Below are 20,235 nucleotides of genomic sequence, written 5' to 3' on the forward strand. Positions count from 1 at the left end.
GGTAGCTGGTGGGGTATTTCTTGTTTTTGCCCGGTTTCGGTACTGCTACGATGACTGAGTGTTTCCATGCAGCAGGGAACGTAGCTGTCGTGAGTATCCAGTTGAATAGCGCGGCAAGATGGACGATCGCCGACCAGGGTAGTTGCTTGAGTACTCTGCCGGTGATGTCGTCCGATCCTGGCGCCTTGTTGTTTGGAAGTTGCTTGATGCCCACTTGTACTTCTTCAGGTGTAATTGGAGTGATAGGTTCTTCTTCTTCAACGTCCTCTTGTAATAGTGCGGTGACGTCTCGTTCGATGTCTGCAGTACGTTGTAAGTCGACTCGGTCTTCTAACGGCTGGAAGTTAGCTTCGAATACGTCTGCGAGCATATCAGCTTTTTCTTCAGGTCGGTAAGCTGTGCGGTCGTCTGTCGTCAGTGGTGGCGTTCGAGTCTTCCGATTTGTGAAGTGGCTCACTGTTTGCCATCCTAGCGGGTCGGGTGTAAAGCTGCGGAGCTTGTCTGCCCATCTCTCGTTACGGTGTGCAGCAATGCCGGCTCGGATTTCGCGTCGGAGTTGATTAATACGCCGCTTGAGAACTGCGTTGCGCGTAATGCGCCATTCTCTGCACAATCGATTCCGCGTCCGGATGGAGGCGAGGATGTCCTGTGGCAGGTTGGGCACCACTGGGCGATGCGGCTGCGGTGGCGGTGTGGCTTCGTGAAGGGCGTCGGTGATGATGGTGGTGAGTCGTGTAAATGATTCTTCAGAGATGTCGTCGTCTTCGTCGATGTCGGTGAATGCGGAGTCTACATGCTCGCGGAAGCGGTTCCATTGCGTGCGTCGTAAGTTTAGTCGTCCTGGTATATGTTCCGCTGTTACTTGTAAGCTGAAGAGGACCGGAAGGTGGTCTGAATTAAGTCCATGAATGACATCAGCATCGAGGAATTGTGGTATTCCCTTCGTTATTGCAATGTCGATGACATCTGGCACACCTCTCGATGGATAGCATGTGGGCTCTTCAGGGCCACATGCATGAGCGTGAGCTTCTTCAAGTGCCTGAAGAAGTATTCGGCCACTCCAGTTGGTCACCGATGAGTTCCATGCTGCATGCTTGCAGTTTAAGTCCCCTGCGATAAAGAGTTTGCCTGGCACACGGAGGAGCGCTCTTGCATCTTCGAGAGAGATGATTCGTCGTGGGCTGCGGTAAACAGAGATGAATGTGATGGGTCCGGTTTGCGTTTCAAGAAGAACTGCTGAAGCTTCGATATGCTGCGTGATGGGTGGATGGACTTCATGGTGCTGGATGGTGTTGCGAATGAAGATGGCGGTGCCCCCTCCGTGCGTCAGGCGATCTCTTCGGTAACAGCGATAGTTTGCAATGTTGCTTCGAATGCCTGGTTTCAGAAACGTTTCATTAACGAGGCAGACGTCAACGTTGTGGTCGTGTAGAAACTGCTGCAGTTCGGCAAAGTCGTGTGTTAGGTTGTTTGCATTGTATGCAACAATCCTTAGGTCTTCCAGCCTTGCTGCTCTAGGCATGCTGTGTTGTTCTTGAGGCTTCAATGGCTGCCGTAACGGCTCTGGAGACCGCCGTGTCGACTGCGGCGGCGATGGTGTTGGGCAGCTGCGTTAGCTGTTGGGTGACATCGGCCAAAGTGGTGACGATGTTTGTCAGCAGTTTTACGATATCGGCATCATTCTGCGGAGCCGTGTCAGGCTGTTGGCGTGGTCGTTGAGAGGCGGGTATGCGTGGTGGTGCAGCTTCTGTGTGCTGGGCGGAGGCTGCAGCAGCGTAGGCCATTGTAAGCCGTGCCTGTGCCTGGTTGCGAGTGCGCAGCGCAGGCCAGGAGCGTCCGTCAGCAGGAGGCGGCGGCGGTGGCGACGGTTGCCGTCGCGGTTGTGGTGCAGAAGTTTTCTTCAGTGGTGGGAGCCCTCTTCTCCTCCTGTTGTCCTCTTTGTGCTTAGGGCAGGATCGGAAGTTTGCGGTATGAGGACCGCCGCAAAGTCCGCATGTAGGCGTTTTGCCGTCTTGGAGTGTGCAGGTGCGACTGTCGTGAGCGCCGCCACATTTCACGCACATGATGGGCATCGTGCAGAGGCGGGCGACGTGGCCGAAGCCCTGGCAGCGGAAGCACTGGATTGTGCCCCGCGTCTTCCGCAGTTTTTCAACTGTGACAGATAGATTGTAAAATCGCGTGACGTTGAAGATATTGCGATGTTGTGGCGTGTCTTGTAAGATGACAATTCTGTGGCCCGAGAGTTGATTAGTTCCTGGCATGTGGTGGTAGTCGACTTTGGTAGCGACGTAGCCCATCTCTTCCAGTTCTTCTTTCACATCTTCATGTGGTAGTCGCTTTGGGATTCCTTTTATCAGCGCCTTGATGGTGGGCGGCCTGTCTGCCTGAAAAGTGTAATTTGTGATGCCTTGCTTCCCAAGTGTGTCCATGACGAGCACGTAATCCTCTGTGCATGACAATAGCAGCTTCAGTAGGTCATCCCCGATTTGCTTTACTGTAAATGGCTGTTTGCAGTTGTCCTTCAGCCAGTTACGTAATTTCTTGTAGTCCTGGGTGAATTGCAGGACGATTGGTGGTACCTTTCTTGGGACTGCAGTCGGCGGTGCTTGATCGGTGTTTTCGCCGATGTTTTCTTCGTGGTATTGTTCAATGTTCTCAGGGCGTTGCTGCTCATCGCGGCCGCGCTGTTGTGCTGCCAGAGAGGCGGTGGCTTCGTTTAGTGTTGCTCCCATTCCTTGTAGCGGCTGGTAGCGATTGGAGATCGCTAGCTCTCGGGCAACGATGACCGGTCTGGGGCGTGCTTGCTTCTTAGCCGGAGGTTGTTGGAATCCGTCAGGGGACGGCTCGTCCCGCGCAAATAGTCTGTCAGTAGCGCGTGGGCGAGATCGTCTCTCCCGCTCTTCCTCGCGACGACGCGCAATGCGTTCTTCCGCGGCGTTGTCGGCGTCCAAGTCAGAATTGAAGTCCATTTCGGCGTCCTGTGGCTGCTCCGCAGCGTGGGTACTATTACTTCCCCACGCTGCGGGTCGGTTCATCATCGCTGTGTCGGCTGATGGCGGGGCGGCCGGTGGGGCAAGCCCCACCGGACCGCGGCCGGCCGACACGTGATCGCTCGCGTCTCGCGCGCGCAGTAACACTCCCTCCGCACTATGCGACATCTCAGTCGGCACTGTGTAGCAAGCGCTCTCCGTCTGCTTCTTGAGGTTATCTGCTAACTGTCTGGCGTAGGTTTTACCTTTCGGCATTTCCTACAGCTTGAGAGGGTTGTGTTAAATTTGTTCATCTTTATTTGCAGTGTGGCTTGTGTGTGTGCGGACACGGGGTGTGTGCATGATGTGGTAGGGAGCTAATTTACTTTGAAGGGCACTGCTGCATTATCTCGCGAGCAGTGCGATCGGCCGTCTGTATCTGTCGTGTGGATCAGGTTCTTCTTCCCCCAATCCTCTGATGAGGGGGTTAGTGGACATCTTTGCTTTCTCGTAGAAACGTCTCGCTATCTCCTGGTGACGCTGGAGCACTTCTGGTTCTTCAGCCGCTTCGTGCAGGTATTTGTGCGGAAATTGCGGGTGAACATGGAATACCCGCCGAAGTATTTTATTCTGAAGGGATTGGAGCCTCTGTAGATGAGTCCTCGCAGCATTACCCCAAACTTCGCACGCGTAGTCGATGAGGGGGCGAATGTACATGCGATAAATTAATAGGCCATTTTCGACGGAAAGATCGGAGCCCTCGTTGATTATAGGATACAGCGCTCCCATGCGCTGTGATACTTTGTTCCGGATGTCGTCCACATGCGGTTTCCATGTTAGTTTCTTATCGAGGATCACCCCGAGGTAGCGCACTGTGTCTTGCCACTCCAGTTCCGTATTGTACAGTCGTAGTCGTCTGGTTGGCATGGTTCTTCGCTTCGTGAAGACGATCGTTTGCGTCTTGGCCGGATTGAATCGGATGCGCCATTTCGTTGCCCATTCTTCCAACAAGTTGCAGGCACTCTGAAGACGTGGCCTCATCACGTCGCGCCATCGGCTTCGTGTGAACAGCATCGTATCATCCGCGTAGATAGCTTTCTCCACCCTCGGCGGTGTGGGGAGATCAGACGTATACAGGGTGTAGAGCACCGGTCCAAGTACCGATCCTTGGGGCACTCCCGCGCAGATCGGCCGTGCCGTGGAGAGTGCGTCGTCCACTCGAACTGCAAAAGTGCGATGATGAAGATATGAGGCAACCAGCTTGACGTAGGCTCGTGGAAGGCCGAACGAGTTAAGTTTCCAGATGAGCCCCTGATGCCACACGCTGTCAAAGGCTTTCGTGATGTCCAGGAGAACTGCTCCGCAAAACTCCTTCCTGTTGAATGCGGTTGTGATGTCGTTGACGACTCGGATGATTTGGTGACTGGTAGAATGTCCTTTCCGAAATCCAAACTGCTCATTGGGTAAGATGTTGCGGAGAGAGATGATGTGTTGAAGTCGTTGTAGAAGAAGCCGCTCGAACAGTTTACTGACGTGTGGCAGCAGGCTAATCGGGCGATAACTCGTCGGGAGGCGTCGGTTTTTGCCGGGTTTCGGTACAGGTACCACAACAGAGTGCTTCCACGCCGCTGGGTAGGTCGCAGTGGTGAGTATCCAGTTGAAAATAGTGGCTAGCTGCACTATTGCAGTCCATGGCAGCTGTTTTAGGACCCGCCCAGTTATGTCGTCAGATCCTGGAGCCTTGTTCGATGGGAGTGCTCGAATCGCATGTTGCACTTCTGCGGGGGTAACAGGTGGAATGGGGTCGTCGCCGTCGTCGTCTGCATCTTCTTGTAGCAGCGCTTCTGCCTCTTGATCGATGTTATTGACACGCTGGGGGTCCACTCCCTCATTCAGCAGACGAAAGTTGACTTCAAATGAGTCAGCCAGCAGGTTTGCCTTGTCTGTGGGACGATAGGCAGTTCGATCGGGAGTCTCGAGCGGCGGGATGCGCGTCCGACGGTTAGTGAAGAAACGGATGGCCTGCCAGTTAGCGGGGTCGGGCGTGAACGATCGAAGTTTGGCGGCCCACTGTTGGTTCTTGTGAGCGATGATTGCAGCCTTAATATCCCGGCGTAGCTGATTAATCCGCTTCTTAAGGTCGACATTTCGTGTTAGGCGCCACTCCCTGCAGAGCCTGTTCCGTGTCCTGATGCTGTCTAAGATGTGCTGTGGTAGTCCAGGCGGCGAGAGTTGCGGAGGCTTGGGTGGTGGTGTAGCCAGCTCCAAGGCATCGGTAATAGCGGCGGTGAGCGTCCCCACGGATTCCTCAGAGACCTCCTCATCTGCATTGATGACATCAACGGAAAAAGTAACACACTCTCGAAAATGTTCCCAGTTTGTGTGTTTCAAGTTGAGACGGCCGGCGTATTGGTCCGGAGCGACGTGCAAGTCAAACAGTACTGGCAGGTGGTCGGAATTAAGAGCATTTAGGGTTTCCGCATTCATAAATTGCGGGATGCCCTTGGTTATGGCCACGTCAATAACATCAGGTCTGCCGCGAGAGGGATAACATGTAGGCTCGTCGGGGCCGCAAACATAGGCCTGCGCTTCTTCCACAGCCTGGAGAAGAAGACGTCCACTCATATTGGTGACCTGAGAGTTCCAGGCGGCATGTTTACAATTCAGATCGCCCGCGATGAATAGTTTGCCGGGTGTTCGTAGCAGGAGTCGGGCGTCGTCGAGATCCAGGAGTCGGCGTGGGCTGCGGTAGGCTGCTAGAAACGTCACTGGTCCGGTTCTGGTTTCCACTACCACCGCAGTCGTTTCGAAAGTCCTTGTAGCAGGTGGCTGAATTTCATGATGTCGGATGGTTCGTCGTATGTATATTGCTGTGCCGCCTCCATGCGTCAGTCGGTCGGTGCGGTAGCAGCAATAATTCGCAATATTGCTGCGAATTCCTGGCTTGAGGAACGTCTCGGAAAGCATACAGATGTCCACGTTGTTGTCCACAAGAAATTGGTGTAATTCCGGCACATCATGCGTGAGATTGTTGGCGTTATATGCCACAATGCGTAAGTCTTCGAGGTGAAGTGCTCTACTCATGTCGAGTGGGTGCAGCATCTTTTTGGGCCTGGAAGGCGCGGCTGATGGTCGCCTCAACGGCGGCGGCGACGGTGGTTGGAAGTTGCGACATGGCTTTGGAGACTTCAGCAAGAGAGGCAGTAATTTGTGTGAGGAGTGCGAAGACTCCTTGCAGGTCTAGCTGGAGAGGCGGAGAGGCCGCTGGAGGTGCCGGGTCACACCGGCGTTGTGGCGCTGCCGGACGGGCAGGTGCTGCTGGAGTGACATCTTGCTGTAGCGACCGCTGGAGAGCTTCTGCAACCGTGAGATCGGCACGTATTTTGGCCGCCCGGCGGTCCATTAGTGTGGGCCAAGCTTGAGCGCGGCTGGGCTGTACAGGCGGCGGGGCGGCGGCGGTGGCTGTTGGCGGCGTCGTCCCGTAGCAGTGGTCCTCTTCGGTGGGACAGGAGGCAGGCCACGTTGCCGTCGACTCGCCTCCTTGTGTTTGGGGCAGGAGCGAAAGTTAGCGGGGTGTGGTCCGCCGCAAAGTCCACATGTGGGTGGCTGTTCCTTGGCCTTGGTGCACGTGCGACTGTCATGTGGGCCGCCGCATTTTACGCAGACCCAGTCCATGGTACACAGGCGTGCGACATGACGAAATCCTTGGCACCTGTAACACTGTACAGGGCCACGCGTCTTCCGTAATCTTTCTACGGTGATGGACAAGTCATAAAAGCGGTCAAGCTGGAAAATATCTCGATGCGCTGGGATATCAGGTAAGATGATGATACGATGTCCTGTGTGCTGGTTCGTACCAGGCATTCGATGATGTTCGACAAGGGAGGCGGCGAAACCGAGGTCGCGCAGCTCTTCCTTGACGTCTTCATGCGTCAAGGACATTGGAATGCCCTTGACAAGCGTCTTGATGACCGGAGGGCGAACCGCCGGGAATGTATACATGGCGATGCCTGATCTTCCGAGTTCATCGACCGTGAGGGTGTAGTCTTCTGTTGACGACAATTGTAGTTTCAGTGTGTCGTCGCCTGCCTGCTTTACCGTGAACGGCTGCTTGCAATGCGTCTTCAGCCATGTATGCAACTTCTTGTAAGATTCCTTGAAGCGGAGGACAATAGGTGGCACCCTCCTATGCGGGGCCGATGTCGGAGCCTGTGAGCGGTCCTGCGATGACGGCTGTTGGTCGTCCATGGGGGGCGGAGCCTCTTCTCCCGCTCGTTGTTGTGCCGCTGCTCGGCGCTGCTGCTGTTCCGCTAGTGACGACGCGGCTTCATGAAGCGTCGCTCCCTCCCCCTGGAGGGGTTGATAGCGGTTTGACACATCAAGTTCTCTGGCAACGACGACGCGCTGGGGCCGTGCTTGCTTCTTTAACGGCGGCTGCAGGAAGCCGTCGGCGGTTGCTTCATGTCGATGTTGACGCCGTTCAGAAGCGCGATCGCGGCGAGTTCTTCTGCGCTGCGATGTCTGCTCGGTGGGATCGGCGACGGAGCAAGCGCGGGAGACGCGGCGGCGCGCAGAGTGGCGGCCGCTCTCTCGGCCGTCCGCGCCCGCCCGCGACACTGGCTGGGCCTGGCGCCCTGGCCACTCCCCATTCCGAGCTGCGATGTCAACTGCGGCTGATGCGTGTTTTAGAGCTAAGGGTGTGGCGGATCCGCCAAGCGGAGCTAGCTTCCTCAGCGGCCCCATCCGGCTCCCCACCAACGACAACCCGGCCTATCCAACCGGATTCTGAGAAGGCTCGCCCCTTGGACTCTCGACCTTCGCCTGCGAGTGCTGCCTCTTCCGCTGGCGGCTTGCCGGCGTCTACGTCCTCTCCTGCTGACACTTCTGGGCGATGTGGCATCGATTCAGGAATCGGTTCCACCACCCTTAGGCGAGTAGCTAGGGCACATGGCGCGTCAGGCCCCCTTCACGTGGGACCAGCCCGCGCGCGCCGAGGTAAAGGCAGGATTCCGCGTCTTTCCCCCGTCCCTAGTCCGCCCTAGACATGCCGGACATTTCCGACGGCGTCAATGTCTCCGAACAGTCGAACTGCGACTCCCTTGATGGCTTCCTGGACGACAGCGGAGGGCCTGGAGGAACATCTCACCGCCCTCCGTGACGCTGCGGAGGAGGGAGAGTACCCGTTTGACCCCACTTTGGGGGCTCGGCGATTTCTGTACCCTCACGCCGCTGCCGCCGACGACGCAGACGACACCATGCAGGTCGAGCAGGAGTCCCGCAAGAGGAAGCCTGCTGCGGCCTCTTCCGACTCCGAAGCCGCCCCCACCGCCGCTGCATGGGGCAAGAAGCAGAAAGCAGCATCTGACGTTGAGGCATTCACCATCCGCTGGAAGATAACACCCCGCCGCCGCATTACCGCGCCGGTGACCGTCCCGATGCAAAACCAGTTTGCGCCTATTTCCGACAGACACTCCTCCCCCCCCCCCTCCCAACCTTCCCACCCCACGCCTCCGCCGCCCCCTCCCATTCTGGTAGAATATTGTGAACCCTACACCAGTCTCCGTAAGCTCCTCACCCATATCACTGAATCTGACTTCTGCGTGAAGCAGGTTGGCAAAGACCTCTACCTTTACCTCCAATCCCCCTCTGACCTCGCCAAGATCCTCCAAGTCTTTGGTGCCCAGAACATCGGCTGCTCCACCTCCCCACAGAAGTCGAGGCGTCTCCGGGTTGTCGTTCGCAGCCTCCCTTTCAAATATGCTGCCGATGACCTCCGGGAGGCGTTGCTCGCCCTCAATATTACCCCTGCTGACATCTCCCGTGTCGTCTCCCCCCCGCACCAAGCCCCCCACCCCCCTTTACTTTGTTTCAGCCCACGACACACCAGCAAACCACCATCGACCATTGTTCGGTCACCATGGAGAAAACCCGTTCCCGGCGCCTCATCCTCATTTCCTTCCAGTACCAGGGCCTGGCGCACTATGTGAGTGATGATTGCACATGAGCAACTACCAGGGCTGTCCCAAAATTTCGCGCCCATCAGCGACGCTCCATGGCCCCTTCCACTGTGGAGTGCCACGGGGTTGGTTCTGCAGGTCCATCTGCATGGTCCAGCCCGCCCGGCCAATGTTCCCTCTTGGCCCCACCATCTCCCGCAATCTTCCCACCCCTCCCCACCCACCCTCCTCGCTGCCCCCCTTGCCTCTCCTGACCAACACCCCACTCCCCCTCCCCCAGCAAGCCCCGTTCACCCCAGCTCCCCCCAGCCCCCTCCCCTCCTTCCCCATACCCATCCTGGTCCTTCCCCCCACCCTCTCCCCTCCTCCCCCGTCCCCCCGGTCTTTGGAGACCTTATCTCCAGTGTCGTGGATGCTTCGACCTCTGCAATCACTGGGGCCCTCCTCCATTCCATTCCCTAACAAATGGCAGCCGTCCTTTCCCACTCCCTCTCCCCCATCACCGCCACCCTCCCCACCCCCCATGATGGCTGTTAGACTCCATGGCGTCACCGTCCTCGTCTGGAATGCCAATGGCATCCACCGCCAACAAGAGGAATTTCAGCAGTTTCTTCTTGGCGAAGGGGTAGATATCTGCCTCCTTACCGAATCCCATCTTAAGCCGGGGGTCAGTGTCTGGGTCGCCAACTTCTGCTGCTACTGGACAGATCGGCCCACCGCATTCTGTGGCACCCGCTGTGTATGTACACGCCTCTCTCCGCCGCCACCCTATTACCCTCGCCGCCCTTGCCACCCTTGAGGCCACTGGCGTTGTGCACACTGTGCGGGGCCCTGGCCCTCTACCGTCAGCCCCGCGGCCTACTCCACACCCCTGACTTCGCCACGGTCCTGTCTTTAGGCGGCGACCTATTCGTTGGGGGCGACTGCAATGCTGAGCATACTGCCTGGCACAGCCGCCTCACTACACCCATGGCCGTCGCCTCCTTCGCGTGGTCGAAGCGCACGCTGCATGCGTCGTGAGCCCATTCGACCCCATCTTCCCCTATCGTGGCCCTTCAGATGTCCTTGACATCGCCCTTGTGAAAGGTCTCCCCCTCCCTATCGCCGCCGCCACTCGTGCCACACTTGCCTCTGATCACGTCCCCGTCACTTTTCTCCATCGACCTTGTCGGGTCCTTGGAGCCACCCCGTGCCTCCTTGGACTTGCGGGGCATCAACTGGGACTCCTATCGGCGACGCATCAAGGTGGCTCTGCCCACCATCCCCGACGCCGCCAGGGTGGGGGCTGACCTCACCCTCGCCCAATTCACGGATGCCGCCGTAGCTGCTGCTGTTGCTGCCGCCTCTCCCCATCCCCTCACCCGCCATCCCACTTGTGCACTCTAGCCCCGGTCATCTGTGCCCTCATCACTTCTAAGAACCGGCCCATCTGTGACTGGCAACACACCCGCGACCCTGCCACCAAGCGCCGCATGAACCGCATGCAACGTGAGATACGGTCCGCTATGCAAGCCCATCACAACGAAGCCTGGGAGACAAACCTCTCCGCCCTCGACCTCCGCGATGCGTCTGCCTGGCTCCTGGTCTCCCAGTTCCTCCGTAACTGTCCCCGTATTCCCCCTCTCCTGGCTGGTGCCGTGGCTGTGTGCGATCCTGACACTAAGGCCAACGCCTTGGCTGTGTTTTCACGTGCAGCTTCACGCCGGCCGATGACCCCATTGACCCCGCCCATGTCCGCATGGTCACGACCCGAGTCCACCAGTTCCTCGGCACTCATGACCCTGACGACCTCATCACCCCTGTTACGGATGAGGAGGCAGCCCGGCAGCTTCTGTACCTCCACCCTTGGAGAGCTGGCGGCCCCGACACCATGACCAACCAAACAGCTTCCCCCACCCTGCATTCCCGTCCTTACCTCCGCTTTCAATTTTATCCCCTCCACCAGGCAATTCCCTTCCACTTGGAAACATGCGGAGGTGATCGCCATCCCTAAACCTGGGAAAGACCCTCGCTCCCCTCCCAGTTATCATCCCATCAGCCTCCTTCCCGTCCTCTCCAAGGTGTTTGAGAGGCTGTATCCAAAGCGAGTCCTTGTCCATGTCGCCCGGGAGCGCGTGCTCCCCGATGTTCAATTTAGCTTCCGCCGTGGCCATGCTACCACGCACCAGCTCCTCCGCCTCGTCGAGGAGGCACTGGACGCCATCGAGCATCGGGAGTACTTCGGGGCCATCTTCCTCGACGTCTCCCGGGCCTTCAACTCAGTCTGGCATGAGGGTCTGCTTTATAAGCTCTTTGGCCACAGGTTCTCCACCTCCCATGTCCATCTCATCTACACCTACCTTGAAGGCCGCACCTTCCATGTCTGGATCCTGGGAGGTACCTCCACCAGGAGGCGCATCAGGGCAGGTGTTCCGCAGGGGCGTGAGCTCGGCCCTGTCCTCTACAGCCTTTTCATGGCCGACACGCCCACTGTTCCCCGGGTTCATCGCGCCCTGTGTGCCGATGATTACGGCGCTCTGTGCTCGCTCCCGGAGCAAGGCCCTCCTCCGTCATAAGCTTCAATCTGCCATTGACGCCCTCGTGGAGTATGCCACAAAACGGCGCCTCGCCTTTAACCCTGTCAAGACACAGGTGCTCATCATGTGTCGGCGCCGGTGGCCCATCAATTACCCCGCCCCCCTCCCCGGTCACTGCCCTCTGCCCTCGGTACCCCTGCCCCATGGGTAGGGACCGCCAAATATCTGGGTGTCTTCCTGGACAGGGCCGTCACGTGGCGTCCTCACATTGAGGACATACGGCACAAGGCCTTGGGGCGCCTCGGTCAGCTCTATCTTTTCATCAATCCGAGTTCCTCCCTTCCTCCGCATCTTGGCGTCCTCCTCTACACGTCCCTGATTGGCCCCATCCTCGAATATGCTTCGGTCGTGTGTGACAATGCCGCCCCTACACATCTCCACCGTCTCCAGACGGTGCAGAACCGTGCTCTCCGGCATGCCCTCCGCCTCCCGTACCGTTTCCCCACCCGCGAACTTCACTTGCTTGCTGCTATCCCCCTCCTTCACGACCGTGTATGCTCCTCTGCCGTTTCCTTTTACCACCACTCCCGGCAATCTGCCAATCCTCTCATCCTTTCCGTTGGCACCTGCCTCCATCGCCTGGCCACCACCCGATGGCCTGACCTCCTTGCCCACTGATCCCTGTTCGCCCCTTCTCCCCTCCCCTCCTCGCTCCCCATGTTCCCTTCCTTTCTTTCTCCCCCCCCTCCCTGCCGGCTGCTCCTAGCCTCTTCCACGTTCGCTCGTCCTTCTTTCCCTCCTTGTTCTAGTCCTCCACTCCCTCCATAGCCTCTCCCCCCCCCCCCCAGAACTGATCCGCTCCCTCTTATTCGGTTCTGCCACCCCTCATTCTGCTCATGTCTGCCTCACCGTCCGTTGTCAGCGACCGGCTGGGTTGGCCTTCGTTTTTCTGATCTTTCTTCATTCTCTCTTCTCATTCAAAGACCGGCTTGTCAATTGAGCCTTTCGTCACCGGGCCAGCCACATGAGGCCTTTCGTTTTCCTCCACTTCTACTGTCTCTCTCTCTCTCTCTCTCTCTCTCTCTCTCTCTCTCTCTCTCTCTCTCTCTCTCTGTCGTCTTTGGGTATAATAAAAAAAAATGCATGTGCACACCGTCATGCCATTCCATACCGCCATGACTCAACTCGCCACACCACCACGAGGAAGGCGAAGCGCACCAGCACTAGAACTTCCTAATCACGTCGAGGGTCCACCCTCGCCTGTGCAGTGTCAGCCCTGGCCACTTGCGGCTGAGGTAGTCCCCACGCCACGCCGCTCCGCCACGCCGCAGCAGCTGCGGGCGCTTCAGCCGCCCCCAACGCTGCCGGGAACGCCGAAAGAACAGCCGAAATTGTGTCCAGTCAGGTCGCAATAGATGACAGGCGAGATATTCTGGAGAGGCAGAATTAGTAGGGACTGGTTAGCATAGGGAACGCTGCAAGGTCAGAGCCCCTGCTGCGGCGGGACAAGCCCGCGCTTTGCCAGGCCAGGCTCAGAAAAGTAGGGCAGTAGTGAGCGTTCGCGAACAGGGAAAGTAGTTTTCCCACACCAGCCGCAACCTTGGGAAAAATGCCCTCCCCGTAAGGTATCTACCACCTCTACTAGCCAGGAAAATGGGGAAAATAGAACCCCACACAAAACTGGCAAACAACACAACACCAGACGGGGAAAAATGCCAACCAGAAGGCACGACCGTGCCAAACTACGCACCACCACGACTCCTCTCCCCCGCTGAGCGGCGGGGACGAGAAAAGGTGAGTGAAATACTAGAAAAAGAAATGGCTAAAAAGAAAAGCGCCAAATCGGCGACAGCGAAATACAACACAGCCCGACAGAGCCGCCAAAACCGCGCTCTGTCCGCGCCACAAAAGAGCACTCGCGGCACCCGCGCCGGCATCTCGAAAGTCACGCAAAAAAGCCCGACCAACCGCGTCGCGTCGACCTCCGCAAGTGCGAGCAGACCGACAAACGCACCAGAAAACACGACACCAGCAAGGGGCAGGGAAACGAAAGTCCCAAATCCTCACAGGAATACAACAACACAGCTTCGAGAGCCCCAACAGATTCGACGCCTTAGGGGACTCGGATGAGGACGGTGAGACAACCGTCCCCCTGGATGACAACCCGCCACCGCCACCACAACCAACACCACCAGGGGATACACCAGCAGCCCTCACAGAGGACACCGCTACGCCACACGACGGGAACTCGACTCCCGCCGTCGAGGGTCAACAGCAGCCCACAGACAGCGGAGAGGACGAAACCAACCCAGAGAAACGTACCACCAATAGTTGTGTACCTATTGTAGGGGTACACCAAACTGAACAGAGAGATTAAAAGTAGAATATGAGGCCCCTTAAAGGCCATCTTCCGTGGGGACTCGGTTAAATACCACTTTTGAGTCCCTGAGAGACTATTATGCCGCCGCAGCCCTTCTAAGAGAAAGGGATGTACCGCACTTTAACCACCAACCGCCCGAGAAAAAGGAACTAAACGTAGTCATTCACGGCCTCCCCGCCCAAGTCCTAGATGAGGAACTAAGAGAGGCCCTCATATAGGAAGTTTTCAGACCTTCATACGTCCACCAATTCAAAAAGCGAGCACGAAAGTCACGAAGTCTCATCAGAGAGCTAACTTACAAAGTTACCCTTCCTAGGGGCTCGGGCGGTGAGAGGATATACTACGTGCGGTACATCCTTCACACAAAGGTGACGGTAGAAACCTATCGTCCCAAGGAAGGTCTCCCGCAGTGTCACCGCTGCCAGCGCCTAATGCACGCGGCCAGTGCCAATTTGTTGTGAGCGCTCGTGTACATTTTAATAAAAATGCATCCGAGAGCACACCTGTTTTGTCTCCCATAGAAGCGGGGGCCTATGGCTTCCTGTCACAGACTGACGGAGACGATGCTCAACGCCAGATTGCCACTCAGCGAATGTTGGCGCGGCTCTCTGACTCTAAATTCTTTCTCCGACTCTAAATTCTTTCTCCGACTCTAAATTCTTTCTCCGACTCTAAATTCTTTCTCCGACTCTAAATTCTTTCTCCGACTCTAAATTCTTTCTCTGACTCTAAATTGTTTCTGTGACTCTAAATTCTTCCTCTAGCTTTAGAGGTTGATTCTTGCGAAGGCTGTTGTCTCTTCCAGACATCTCCCTCAATTTTGCGTGGGGTGTGTGGATGTACTTGTCTTCCGTGTTTACTTTTCTTGTAGAGTAATGTTGTTATTTTCTGCTACTCGGTGAGTAGCGATTTGGCTCTTTTGTACCTGTTTTGGGCTTGGTCGTACTGACCTAGCGTGTTGATCAGTTCGTTTTGTGACTTTTCCTCATTGGCATAGAAGTGTTCTGCCAGAGTATGAAATCGCGTGTGCATTTACTTTATATCTGCGACTATGTGAAGGTCTTCCGTAGGGAAACGCGGTGGTGTGTGTAGGTCTCGTCGGAGCGCCCTGTTTAGTATGTTTTGTAGTCGTTCTATCGTCGATCTAGCAGCGTAACCCCATGCAGCGCACGCGTACTCTACTATCGATCTAATTAGACTTCGATAGACGGCTACTCCGGTGCTTGGGTCGACGGAACTAGTGCTGTTGAGGATTGCGTAAAGAATCTGCATCCTGCCAAGGACGAAGTATCGACCTTCACGGAGAATGTCCTACTGGAGAGATAGTTTTTCACAAGTTTCACGATCTTTCTGGGGAAGCCCTGGGTATACATTTCGTGGAGTAGCCCGTTGTGCAAAACTGAGTGAAAGGCTTTCGACGCGGCTAATAAGACAACCCCGCAGTAGCATTTGCTGTTTAAAGCTTCCTGTGGCTGCTTCGATCATCCTCATTGGGGGGGGGGCTCAACTTTGTTGCCGGAATCCAAACTGGAATTTGGGCAAGATTTGCTCTCTTCTAATGTGATCCTGTAGCGCTACTAAGAGGAGGCGCTCATACACGTAGGTTGGAACTTAAATAGTGGCAACACTGCTGTGGAGACACTCTATTATTGTCGCTGATAGCACACGTTGTTGACATACCTACCTTACCTCCGAGCAAGTGGAATCGCCCGTCCCGAGTCACTGCCGTGCACACTGTCGACGGAAAAACAGTCACTTGTGAACGAGCAGTCTAACGTAACGGCGTCACTCAGTTTTCGAAACAAAAACAACGGAGTTGGATCAAGATTGAATGTGCCAGAGGTCGTACTACACGACAATGTCATCAAGGTCTTCAAGAGGCAGGCTGTACTAACGTCTCTGAAGTAGTAGTGCAAGCTGCTGCCGAGTTAGTCGATAGTGATCTACGCCATCGGATTCGTGAGCTCGTCCCCGAAACCGGATTAGCGCATAGGATTGTGACTCGCGTCCTGAAGGAACGTCTGGGCATGCGAAAAATTGCATCACGATGGGTTCCGCATGACTTGACGGAAATGCAGAAATGGATGCGTTACGGCGCTGCTCAGGCGCACTTGGAGCGCTATGAGCGCGAAGGAGAGGCTTTCTTACGCCATATCCTAACACTGGAAGAGACACGGACCACATCGTACGAGCCAAAACCGAAACGCCAGTCCAAGGAATGGCGTCATTATGGGTCGCCGCGAAAGTCGAAAGTGCGTCAGAGCCCCAGTATGGTGAAAGTTATGGTGATTCTCGTGTACGACTGTGATGGTGTTATCCTAACGCATTACTTTCCTCCACGGCAGACCGTCAATGCACAGTATTACTGTTCGTTTTTGGAGCATCACCTGCGACCAGCTTTGCGAAATAAGCGGCGACACTTTCTGCGCAACCCATCCATCATTTTGTACGACAATGCGCGGGCGCATACAGCGCAAGCTGTGGCTGCTCTGTTCGGTCGATGGGACTGGGAAGTACTGTACCATCCACCATACTCCCCCGACTTAAGTCCTTGTTACTTCGATTTGATTTCGAACTTGAAGGAACCACTTCGTGACTATCGCTTCAGAACTGTTCCAAAGATTCGACAGCCAGTAGACCGTTCCATTCGCTCTATCAACAGAACAGGCTCTGCTAACGGTATACTACGCCTTCCAAATCGCTGGCAACGGGTTCTACACAACGCTGGTGACCACTTTGAAGGACAGTAACAGGTGCAAACATGTAATTCTTTTGAATCGGTTGTGAATAAGTAGTAGCCACTGTTAAGTTGCAACACTCGTAGTTTACTCAGGCTATGCAGTAGACTAATAGGTCTGTTGTGTTGCGGGAACACCAGCTCTTTTCCTGGTTTTGCGATCGCGACAACCTCTGCGTGTTCCCACTGTGTCGGGAATTTCTGCGATCGAATAATTTCGTTGAAGATGTCAGCTAGGTGGGTCATTGCTATTGGCGGGATGTGTGTTAGTAATTCATCGGTGAACTTATCTTGGTCGGGTGCCGTTTTTGTTGACAGCGATTTGATGGCACCTGCCACGTCTTCGGGACTGAAGGGTGGCGTGTATTCATCTTCGTTGTCTGCCTCTAAAAAGATGGACAGTTTGTCTGCGGACGGTTTCGACGTGTTCCCTGTCCTGTGCCTCTGCGGGCGTAAATTTTTTTTCGAACACGTCGGCTAGTGTATTTGCTTTATCTTCAGTGCTGAACTGCAGTCCACGTTCGCCGTGTAGAGGCGGCATTTTTGCACGTCTTCTCGTGAACTGCGTCGTGGCTTGCCACGAACTGTGGTCATCGAGTTTGAGAATCGATAGTCTTTCTGACTATCGCTGGTTGCCCGGCCTGGTGCTTTCACTAATTTTTGGCCTCTGACATGAGAGCCAGTTTATTGCGGAGGATGTTGTCTGTTGACATTTCCTCCTGCTTAGTGTGGGTTTTTGTTTCTCTTTTTCTTTTATTAGCCTATTTGAGGTATTCCCAGTGTATGTAGTGAACACAATTTGTATATCCTATGGGGCAGGGTGCTGGTTTTCTGATTTTTTCTGTTTTATTTTTTATTATGTATTTGTATTTTTAAGAGTTTTTGTGTGGGTTTTATTTGTTTTATTATTTTTCTGGGTTTTGTGTGTTTTTATAAGTCGGCCAGTGCAAGTATTTTGGGCCTGTTCCACCTGAACTGTAGGGGTTCATATTGTCCTTGGCCACGAACAAGCCCATTTTGTGAGCGGTGTGGCCGCGCGGGATTAGCTGAGCGGTCTAAGCCTCTGCAGTCATGGACTGCCGCTGCAGTCATGGACTGTGCGGCTAGTACCGGCGGAGGTTCGAGTGCTCCCTCGGGCATGGGTGTGTGTGTTTGTCCTTGGTATGAAGCTTAGGGACTGATGACCTTCGCAGTAAAGTCCCATAAGACACACAGTTGATTTTTTTTTTTTAGCGGTGTGCCTGCCTATAGAATGCTTGGGAAAGCTCTTTGAACCTCCCTCGCAGCGTTTTTACGCCCGTTATTTCGTGGAGACCTGTGGTGGGGAACCTATTGCCGACATGTATAGCTCTTTTAAGGGCTGTGTTCTGCAGGGTTTGGAGCTTTCTGATGTGGGGACGCATCTTCTAGTATTGGCCTTACTTAGCTGCAGTAAACCCTGATCCCTAGGTCGCCGGAAAGGCCACTACTAGGGTTCAGAATTGGGTAGAGAACCTGAAGTCTGGTACTTGTCTTTTTCGTTAGGTTGGCTATGCGAGTTTGCTATGTGAGACGTTTATCTAATGTGACGCCTACGTACTGTGCAGAGTTCCTCCACTGTAAATCCCCGCCTTGGAAGGTCAGTACAGGGAAGATCGATTTCTGGGGGGGGGGGGTCTTTTTCCTTAGTTCCTTGTAAACATTATTGCCTGGGTCTTATCACCGTTTGGAGCGATCCGCCACTTTTTGGCCCATGCTTCTGACTTGTTCAGAACGCACTGAAGGCGCGCAGTGGCGACGTTGCCATTCCCACTTACTGACAGGAAGGCGATGTCGTCCGCAAACTGTGCGTTTTTGTCGTGCTGTGCTGTAGGGGTGTAGCAGTTGTACAGGGTGGGCCCTAGTACCAGTCCCTGGGGGTACTCCTGAGCGTATGTGCATTTTTGTGGAGCGTTTTTGATCGATTTTAACTACAAAAGTTCTTCCTGTGAGGTAGCTTCTCAATAGCTTAACCAATGCCCCAAGGAAGCCTTGAGTATAGAGTTTGTAAAGTAATCCTGTGTTCTAGACCGTATCAGAGGCTTTTGCTACATCTATCATAACCATTCCACAGTAGCTTTTGTAGCTGTATGCTAGGGTAGCGGTCTATACTACCCTCATCAACTGTTGCGTTGCAGAGTGGTTTCTCTGGAAGCCAAACTGCTCTTTCGGTGGGGTCCTTACCAAGTTTGGCGATCGCGATACTTCTGCATGTTTCCAGGCTTTTGGAAATCCGCGTGATCTCGTTAAAGATGTCCGCTAGCTCGATTGCAACGTGCGGTAGGTTCTTTAGTATTTCGTTTGTGAGTTTGTAGCGGACAGCCACTTTCTTGGTGGGTAGTGCTACTATAGCGCCTACTACGTCTTCTATTGAGAAGGTTGGCAGTGCGTCATCTTCATCGTCTTCTGCTGCAGGGAAGACCCTGAGTTGTCTTCTGACGATGTTTTCGTGAACCCTATCCTGTGCCTCTGCCGGTTAAAATTGTCTTTCAAAGACGTCTGCGAGTGCGTTTGCCTTGTCAGCAGCGCTAAACGCGAGGCTGCGCTCGCCATGAAGGGGCGGAATTTTTGCGCATCTTTTAATGAATTCTTTAGTAGCCTGCCATGAGATGTTGTCTTCCACCGTAAGGGCAGACAGACGAGCAGACCATTCGTTTTTTCTGTGCTCATCGCGGGCTGCTCACGTTTGTCTTCGCAATCTATTGAGAAGTCTCCTAGTACCTGGATTTCGGGTCGTTTTCCACTCTCTCGCGAGTCGCGATCCCGTTTTTGTATCGTATTTGCACAAGCGGGTGCGGGGGGAGCTACCTACTTTTGGGTGCACTATCCGGGGGCCTCGGAGTGGCCGCTTCCGCTGCTTGAAGGATCGATCGACTCGAGTGTTTGAGGGTCTGTTCTGTGTTGTCTGTGTTCGGAGGCGGGGCGTGGGCGATGTCTTCCGTTAGTCCATCTCGGAACTGTTCCCAGTTCGTTCGTTTGAACGAGGGTTGACCGTTCTGGGCTGGAAGCCACTCGCCCACGTCTATTTCGAAGAGTACGGGATGGTGGTCGGATGACATTTTGTTCAGTGAACTCTCGGCCACAAAGCCCGTTATCCCCTTCGTTATAGCTATGTCTATAACATCACGGCGTGTTCCGTTCTGAGGGAAATGTGTGGGTTCTTCGGGAGCCCACACATTGAGTTGGTGGTGCGCGAAAGTCTCTGTAACTGGCGGCCAGCTCTGTTGGATCGCCTGGAGTTCCAGTCGGAGTGCTTTGGATTGAGGTCTCCTCCAATTAGGAGTTTGCCTCGTAGCTGAGTTAGTGCCGCTATGTCGGGTTCGTGGAGGATGACACTTGGTTGCTTGTAGACTTCCACTAGTGTGAGGGAGCCGGTGGCAGTTTGGATTTCTATAGCTTCCCCTTCTATTGACTCTGTGTCAGGGGAATTATGTAAAGCGAGGCAACCCCACCACCAGATAGATTGCAACCCCGCCTCCGTGAGTTTGCCTATCCTTGCTGTGGCTTACATAGTTTGATGTTGGAGACCCACCTCAAACTGGGGGTGAAAGCTTCGATACCATACACATGCCTATGCCCTCGTCTTTCAGGAATTGCTTGAATTCTTGTACCTGTTTATGGATGCCTTCAGCGTTGAAGACGCGGACGGTTAACTCTT

The sequence above is a fragment of the Schistocerca serialis genome, chromosome 9 (genome assembly GCF_023864345.2).
Source record: "Schistocerca serialis cubense isolate TAMUIC-IGC-003099 chromosome 9, iqSchSeri2.2, whole genome shotgun sequence".
Classification (NCBI taxonomy): domain Eukaryota; kingdom Metazoa; phylum Arthropoda; class Insecta; order Orthoptera; family Acrididae; genus Schistocerca; species Schistocerca serialis.